The sequence below is a fragment of the Mus caroli genome, unplaced genomic scaffold, assembly GCF_978045245.1.
Source record: "Mus caroli unplaced genomic scaffold, Mus_caroli_1 scaffold_8, whole genome shotgun sequence".
Classification (NCBI taxonomy): Eukaryota; Metazoa; Chordata; class Mammalia; order Rodentia; family Muridae; genus Mus; species Mus caroli.
The window spans coordinates 130845971-130855726 of NW_028227263.1; positions in this window are offsets into that span (position 1 = coordinate 130845971).

The window sequence follows — 9756 nt, forward strand, 5'->3', positions numbered from 1 at the left end:
GTTCTGTGGATCATATCCTGAATATCCTGTGTTTTTTGACTAAAGCCACATATTAGTGAGTACATATTATGTGGGTCCTTTTGGGTCTGACTTACTTTACTCAGGATGATATTTTCTAGTTCCATCCACTTGCTTGCAAACTCATATTGTCGTCATTCTTAATACCTGTGTAGTATTCCATTGTGTAAAGCTGCTGTGAACATAGTGGATCAAATGTCCCTGTGGCATGGTGGACACATATATCTTTTGGGTATATGCTCAAGTGTATAGCTGTGGCTTCAGGGAGATATATTTCCAATTTTCTAAGGAACCTCCAGATTGATTTCCAGATTGATTGTACCAGTTTGCAATCCCAGTACCAATGGAGGAATATTGCTCTTTCTCCACATTCTCCCCAACAGTTGCTGTCACCTGGGTTTTTGATCATAGTCATTCTGATTGGTATGAGGAAGAATCTCAGGGTAATTTTTGTTTTCGTTTTTGTTTTTGTTCTTATTTCAAATGTTTTCCCCTTCCAGGTCTTCCCTTTGGAAAATCCCTACCTCCTCCCTCCTCCCACTGAATCTATTGGGATGCTCTCCCATCCATGCACCCTCTCCCAACTTCCCTCCTTGGCATTCCCCTACTTAGGGTCATTGAAAACCCTCAGGCCCAAGGGCCTCTCCTCCCACTGATGTCCAACAAAGCCATCCTCTGCTACATATGATATCAACACCATGGGTCCCTCCATGTGTATTCTTTGGTTGGTGGTTCAGTCCCCAGGAGCTCCAGGGTTTCTGGCCTGATGACACTGTTGCTCCCTCCATGGGGCTGCAAACCAACTCCTCTCAGCTCCTCAGGCTCTTTTCCAATTCCTTCATCAGAGACCCCCATGCTCAGTCAAATGGTTGGCTGTGAGTATCCTCCTCTGTATTTGAAAGACACTGGCAGAGCCTCTCAGAAGATAGCCATATTAGTCTTCCATTACCAAGCCCTTCCCAGAATCCATATTTGGTCACTATATATGGTATGGATCCCCAGATGAATCAGTCTTTAGAAGACTTTTCCTTCAGTCTCTGCTCCACACTTTGTCTCCATATTTCCAACTGTGAGTATTTTCTTATTAGTTCTAAGAAGCACTGAAGAATCCACATATTGGACTTCCTTCACCTAGGCTACATATGGTCTGTAAATTGAACCTTGTATGTTCAGAACTTTTGTGCTAATATTCAGTTATCAGTGAGTATATACTGTATGTGTTCTTTTGTGACTGAGTTACCTCACTCAGGATATTATTTTCAAGTTCCATCATTTGCCTGTGAATTTCTTGAAGTCATTGTTTTTAAGAGCTGAGTAGTATTTCATGTGTAAATGTACCATATTTTCCGTATCCATTCCTCTGTTGAGGGACATCTGGGTTGTTTACAGGTTTGAGCTATCATTAATATGGCTGCTATGAACATAGTGGAGCATGTGTATATGTCCTTATTACATGTTGGAGTGTCTTTTGGGTATATGTGCAGGAGTGGTATAGCTGGGTCCTCAGGCAGTACTATATCCTATTTTCTGAGGCACCATCAGACTGATTTCCAGAGTGTTCTTACCACCTTGAAATCGCACTAGCAATGGAGGTGCTATCACCTGATTTTTTTCTAATTTTTAATCTTAGCCATTCTGACTTGTGTGAGGTTTGGTCTAAGGGTCTCAATGTCATTTTGATTTGCATTTCCCTGATCACTAAGGACTTTGAATATTTCTCTAACTGCTTCTTGGTCATTTGAAACTCCTCTGTCATAAATTCTCTGTTTAGCTCTACTCTCCATTTTCTTATTGGTGGGTTGGTTTCTGGGAGGTTAGCTCCTTGACTTCTTAATATATTTTGATTATTACCCCTCCATTGGATGTGGGGTTATTGAGGTTTTTTCCTAGTCTGTAATTTGCCTATTTGTTCTATTGGCTATGTCCTTTGCCTTGGAGAAGCTTTTCAGTTTCATGAGGTCCCGTTTATCAATTCTCAGTTGTCAGGAGCCATAATTTGACAAGGTAATATCTAGCACGTGATCTTTCTGAGGTGGCCTGCTTCTGATTATAATATAATCTGTGACAGGGTTGCCCTTATTGGGAAATGCTTTAAGGAAATACATTTTAGGAAAGTTTCCTACTATTAATATACTTTTCCTGTTGTTATTAAACCTATATAACAATCATTAAGTAACAGCACAAGCCTTTGGAGCAGGTCACTGCAGATACACAAAGATGCATTTTCTTGAAATGATGCTATATAGACAAATAGATGACTTCTTATGTCTTAATGATTATCCTAAAAGAATTCCTAAATTATATTTGTGATTAATATGCTTTTTTTGTAGTGGGACTGCTATTAGGTCCTTTTCTGATAGTAAAAACTGCAATGAGAACTCTGCCAGTCTCCCATGTGTCGCACTTTAACTGCTCTTAGTAGTAACCAGACTCTCTCCTACTCAGAGCACATTCCAAGAGGTTGTAAAACAATTAATCAAAGGTCATAAAAGAGATCTAATGACTTTTTACAGGTTAGAGGATAGAAGATAAAATATTGACTGGTTTTTCTATACAAAACTTCACTAATAACTTAGTTATGGCTTTAAACCTTCTGTAAACCTGTGAATTTGTGACTGGTGATGGATGTTTAGCCAGATAATTAGTCCTATTGGATTTGCATGTAAATATTCTCTGTTGAAAACTATTTCAATTTATGATATGATTTATTTGTGTGAACTTGTGAAGAACCTTGTAACATGTGACCATGTATTCTGAAAGATGTATAAGTACTGAGGACAAATAATGAGAGGCAAATAGAGAAGAATTTTTCCCTTAGAACATTTTTTCCCTTACTAGGATTTTTGCCCCTTCCCCTAGCCCTACCCCACTTTGGATATTTCTGCTTTTCTCCTAAGTTTGCTTTCATAGGAATGTTTTTACAACATAGTAATAAATACTATAATCACTTTTCTAAGTGTCCCTTTCTCTTCCTGCTATTTACAAATAGGTGGCTGATAGAGCAGTAGAGTTCCTGCTGAGATAGTACAAAGGCTATTCACTTAATCCTTTGATAGTTTTAGGAAGAAACTAGTTTCTGATCTCAGATGATCGCAGGAGGCAGGTCAACTACAGTAGCAAGGTAACATAGACTTAGATCTAAGTGTCATAGTGAGGTTTTCTATTCCTGCACAAACATCATGACCAAGAAGCAAGTTGGGGAGGAAAAGGTTTATTCCGCTTACATTTCCATACTGTTATTCATCACCAAGCAAGTCAGGACTGGAACTCAAGCAGTTCAGGAAGCAGGAGCTGATGCAGAGGCCATGGAGGAATGCTCTTTTGTGGCTTTGCCCAGCCTGCTCTTTTATAGAACCCAAGACTGCCAGCCCAGAGATGGTCCCACAAGGGGCCTTTCCCCCTTAATCAATAATTGAGAAAATACCTCACAGCTGGATCTCATGGAGGCACTTCCCCAACTAAAGCTCCTTTCTCTGTGATAACCCCAGCCTGTGTGAAGTTGACACATAAAACTAGCCAGTACAATAAGTAAACTGTTTATTATTATACAACAACCCTAAATATCTAGTAAGACAAAGTCTTATGCCTGTATCTCATGAAACCAAGTCTTACTCTCTGCTGATGCTCTTCCCTCATCTCTACATCAAGAAGAACAGACAAGAAAGAAGAATCCCACTGGGATTGGCCCTGGAGGGGAAATACAAATCAAAATTATATTGAGATTCGGTCTTATATTTATAAGGCTTCAATTTATTTCTTTTTTCTTTTAATTAATTATTAATGTTTTCACACTCCATATTTTATCAGCACCTGCCAGGCCGGCACTTGAACACACATCCCATAACTCCTCCTCATCCAGACTCCACATGGATGCACCCACCTCCCACCGCACCTGACCACTAAACTACCTGGGGCTGCCAGTCACTTGAGTTAGGTGCATCATCTCTGAATGGACACAGACCTGGAATTCCTCTACTGTATGTGTGTTGGGAGACTCATATCAGCTGATGTATGCTACCTCGTTGGTGGTCCAGTGTTGGACAGATCTCAAGGGTCCAGATTAACTGAGACTGCTGGCACCTCTACAGGTTTGCTGTTCTTCTCAGCTTCTTTCATCCTTCCCTAATTCAACAATGTCAGAAACCATCCCCTGAGAAAGTGAGCCCTTCACAATCTCCCTAACAGGCCAAAGGGTCTTGTACTAAGAGCTGGTTGCCACCCCCTTCCTCCTTATTCCCTTCCTAACACCTAAGGCTGTAAAAGTTGAATAACAGTCCCCTCTTCCCTATTTATTCCTGAGTTCCCATGACAACCAAGGACATGAGCTGCACCTGAGCCCAGCTTGACTCCCAAGGCTATTGAGAAGGATCAATCTTCCGGAGATAAGATGCAAAGTACCCGTTGCTTGGCACGTGACTTCGGCCCCCATGACAGCAGTTGCCCATTTCTTTGTTCTTTGTAGAATTCTCCCTTGACCCCTCCCATATTCCCCATGATGTATGCTTTAAAAAGAAGGCACCTCAGCATAATAAACAAGACAAGACCTTGATAGGTATCCTTCTTGGTCTTCTATTTCTCTATTTTTTTCCTCCCATCTCCTTCCAGGTTTGTAGTCTCCCTTGCACCCACGAGTAACTGAATCCCGCGGGATGGGATACAACAACAGGGTTCAGCTGCTTCTGTCCATTGGGTGGGAGCAAATATCTACCTTTGTCTCTTTCAGCTGCTTGCTGGGACTTCCTGAATGCAGTCATGCTAGGACCCTTTTTGTGAGTACTCCATAGACAAAATAATAGTGTGCAAGTCTTGGGACCACCCATTGAGCTGGATCCAAATTTGAGCCTGTTGCTGGACCTTCCTTTCCTCAGGGTCCCCTCCATTTTCCTCCCTGTAATTCTTTCAGACAGGAACAACTATGAGTCAAAGTTCTGACAGTGGGATGGGTCACCTCTCCCTGATTTGATGTCCTGCCTTCCTGCTGGAGTTGGCCTCTATAAGTTTCCTCTCCCTACTCTCTGGCATTTTATCTAAGATCCCTCCCTTTGATTCCTCAGAATCTCTGACCTTGAAGGGGTCTGGTACATTCTGGAGGATCCCCCCAACCTCCTATCTCCTGAAGATGTCTGTTTCCATTCTACCTGCCTTCCTTCAGGGCTTTAGTCCTTTTCCCTCACTCAACAACAGATCAGGATCCCTTCTTCTCCCCATCCCTCCCAGCCCTTGTCATCCCAGGTCCCTCTCTCACAACCCACTTGTGAATGCCTTTTTCTCCCACCCAAGTGGGACTGTGGTGTCCTCACTTGAGCACTTAAGCTTGGTGAACTTTTTGAGTTCTGTAGACTGTATCTTGGGAATTCTGTACTTTTGTGGCTAACATCCACATATTAGTGAGTACATACCATACATCTCCTTTGGGGTCTGAGGTACATAACTCAGGATGATATTTTCTACTTCCACCCATTTGCCTATAAAACTCAGGATGTTCTCCTTCTTAATAGCTGAGTAGTATTCCATTGTGTAAATGAACCACATTTTCTGTATTCATTCTTCTGTACTGGGACATCTGGGTTGTTGCCACCTTCTGGCTATTACAAATAAGGCAGCTATAAACACAGTGCCCTTGTGGCATGATGAGGCATCTTTTGGGTATATTCCCAAAAGTGGTATACCTGGGTCTTCAGGTAGACCTATTTCCAATTTTCTGAGTAACCTCCAGATTGATTTTCAAAGTGGTTGTACCAGTTTGCAATCCCACCACCAATGGAGGAGTGTTCCTCTTTCTCCACATACTCTCCAACATATGTTGACACCTGAGGAGTTGATCTTAGCCATTCTCACAGGTAAAAGATGAAATCTCAGGGTCGTTATGATTTGCATTTCTCTGATGACTTAGGAATTTGAACATTTCTTTAGGTGCTTCTCGGCCATTTGGGATTCCTCATTTGTGAATTCTCAGTTTCGTTCTATACCCAATTTTTTTGATTGGGGTCTTTGGTTTTTTGCTGATTAACTTCTTGAACTTCTTATATATTTTGGATATTAGCCCTCTATTAGATGGGGCGTTAGTGAAGATATTTTTCCCAATCTGTACAATGACAATTTGTCTTATTGACTATGTCCTTTGTGTTACAGAAAGAAGCTATCCACTTTCATGAGTGATTTCCATTTATCAGTTATTGATCTCACAGAATGAACCTTTGGAGTTCTATATAGAAAATTCTCCCCTGTGCCAATGAGTTCAAGGTTCTTTCCTACTTCCTCTTCTATTAGATTCTGTGTATCGAATTTTATGTTAAAGTCCTTGATCCACTTGGACTTGTCCTTTGTACAAGGTGACAAATAATGGGTCTTTTTTCATTCTTTTACATAAAGACAGTCAGTTAGACCAACACTATTTATTGAAGGTGCTTTCTTTTTGCATTGTATATTTTTAGCATCCTTATCAAAGATCAAGGATTCCTAAATGTGTGGTTTGATTCCCATGTCTCCAGTTCTGTTTCATTGATCAATATGTCTGTCTCTGTACCAATACCATACACTTTTTATCACTATAGCTCTATAGTAAAGCATGAGGTCAGGGATGTTCATTTCCCCAGCTGTTCTTTTATTGTTAAAAATTGTTTTCACTATTTTGGGTTTTTTGCCTCAACGAACGAATATGAGAATTGCACTTTCCATGACTTTGAAGAATTGTATTGGGATTCTGATGGTAATTGCATTGAATCTATAGATTGCCTTTGATAGGGTGGCCATTTTTATGATGTGAACTCTGCCAATCTGAGAGCATGGGAGATCTCTCCATTTCTGAGATCTTCTTTAATTTCTTTCTTGAGAGACTTGAAGTTATTGTTTTATAAGACTTTCACTTGTTTGGTGAGAGTTACCCCAAGATATTTTATATTATTTGTGGCTATTTGGAAGGGAGTTGAGGTCTTGACCAGGCAAATTAGGATGAGTTCTTAAATGTCCAAAGACAATCCTTTAAAGGAATAGTATTTTTTTTCTTAACTTGAGTTATATAAGCACATCAATTGCAAATTTGAGAATTAGCAGTATATGAAAAAAAGGAATGATTTTAAGCCATTGTAAGCCCTATGGAACAAAATAAAGGGGGGCCCTGTGGGGGCCCAGGGGAAGGGAAGGTGCTCCTGTGCACAGGGCAGGCAGATGCAGGCAGAGCTGCTGGACACTTTTCCACAGGTCCCTGTGTGAGCATGCCTGACCCATGCAGTGGGTTTGGAAAAGGGACAGCCCCGGACCAGGGACCTCATTGGAGCAACCTTGCTAACACCCCAGGGTTGCAGGAGAGAAGGAATAGGGGAAGAGGTTCCCAACACTGAACAGAGAGTGCAGTGGAATCTTGATGGAGCAGAGACTGTCTATGGTTTAAGAGATTCATTATAGAAATGCAGGGGAAAGAGAGAAGGTAGAAAATAGGAAGACAGAGAGAGAAAGAGAGAGAGAGAGAGAGAGAGAGAGAGAGAGAGAGAGAGAGAGAGAGAGAGAGAGAGAGAGTCTTACCTGTCCAAAGTCCCTGTTCAAGGTGCCAGCTGCCATTGACTGGACTCAGTCAGTCCCTCAATCCACGAGAAACCAGGATTTCGGTAATCAGGCAAGCAAGGAGTTGGAGAGGATGACAGACAGACACAGAGAGTGCTGTATCTGAATATAATTTCTCAAAGCGAGCATTACATTTTTACTACAGAAGAAAATAAGGAATTTAGGTGACACATCAGTCAAGGTACATTGAGGTTTTCTGATGATTAATGACTCTTGTCCAAAACAGAGGACTACATACATAAAGACTGGTAGGAACTAGGCAATAAAACAACTGAGACAAAGTCTGTTCTATCTAAGGTCAACTACATTTTTAGAAGACAGGTATGAGATCTTTACACTCTGGACTAAGGGCTTTCATGCCCAAGTTCAGGGAGTTCCACTCTAGCTAACCTTCTCATGAATAATGCAATACCTCCTTAAACCACAGCCAGATCTTCTTCCTAAACCATTGTAAATTCCTGTAAATGGAATTGATGTGGCTGTTATTGTAAGTGACATTGTTGGGGACTTTCTTCTATTAAGCAATGTAGTGTGCCATACATAATTATGATATAATTCTAAACTCACTTTGCTAAGGTTGCCCAGAAATTTCTAATTCTATGTAGTAGATAGTAATGTTTGATTTCTTTCACTATCTCTCTTATAATACTAGTGGTAATTCTGAATGTTACTGAATAGGTAACATTCTTACAGAATTCTAAGACCAGGGTCAGTTCAAGGACTGCCTAGGACATTGGTGAAGGCCAGGAAGCAAAGGTGAATTTTGCTTAGGTATTTGACAAGTCATTGTTTGGAGGTACCTCTAATAAAACTATAATACAAAACACAGATTGATTCATTGTCTAATGCAAGGACAAGTTTGGAGCATTCATGCTATGGGATGCCAAGGCTTCAGAAGACTATGTTTCCCTAAAACTTTTTGCCTCAGGATTTTATCCAAACTTTTGGGCCTGCAACTCAGTTTTTACTGGAGTGGGTGTGGCAATGAAGTGATGTTGTAATCTGTCAAATGCTTTTTCAGCTTCTAAGGAGATGACCATGTGATTTTCTAATTTGAGTTTGTTTATATAGTGGATTACATTAATGGATTTTCATATATTAAACTAACCTTGCATCACTAGGATGAATTTGTCTTGATGGTTGTGATGAATTCACTCATGGTGAATGGTGGTTTTGATGTGTTCTTGCAATTAGTTTGCAAGAATTTTACTAAGTATTTTTACATAGATATTCATAAGAAAGATTGGTCTGAGTTTTTATTTTTTGGTTGGGTCCTTGTGTGGTTTAGGTATCAGAGTAATTATGGCTTCATAGAAGAAACTAGGTAGTGTTCGTTCTCTTTTTATTTTATGAAATAGTTTGAGGAAAATTGGTATCAAGATTTCTTTGAAGGTCTGGTAGAATTCTGCACTAAATCCATCAGGCCCTGTACTTCTTTTGGTTGGGAGATTTTTAATTACTTCTTTTATATCGTTGTGTGATATGGGCCTATTTAAATAGTTTACCTATGTTAATTAAACTTTGGTATGTGGTATCTGTCCATAAAAACTTCCATTTCTTTTAGATTTTTCGGTTTTGTTGAGTATAGGCTATTAGAGTAGGATCTGATGTTTGTTTGTTTGTTTGTTTGTTTGTTTGTTTGTTTTTTCTTCTGGTTTTGTTGATTCTTCGTATTGTTTTCTTTGTTTGTGTTTGGTTGATTTTGTCCCTGATTTTGACTATTTTCTGCCTTCTATTTGACTCAAGTGAGTATGCTTCTTTTTATTCTAGAGCTCACAGGTGATCAGTTAAATTGTTAGCTTAAGATCTCTCCAATTTCTTTAGCAGGGCAAATAATACAAGGAACTTTCCTCTTATCACTGCTTCCATTGTGTCCCATCAGTTTGGGTATGATGTATCAACATTTTCATGAAATTCCAGGAAGTCTTTAATTTCTTTCTTTATTCTTCCCTAACCAAGTTATCATTGAGTACAGTTGTTCAGTTTCTATACGTATGTGAGCTTTCTATAATTTCTATAATAGGGGCTGGGCTGGTATATAGTATGGTTTTGCCCTGAATATTTTGGTTTCTTCATATGTGTTGATTCAGTGTTTTTCTGGGTCTAGTAGACTGGCCTTACATTTGTGTTGCCTTAGATTCTGCATGACCTCTGACCAGGTTCTTCTGGCTTTCAAAG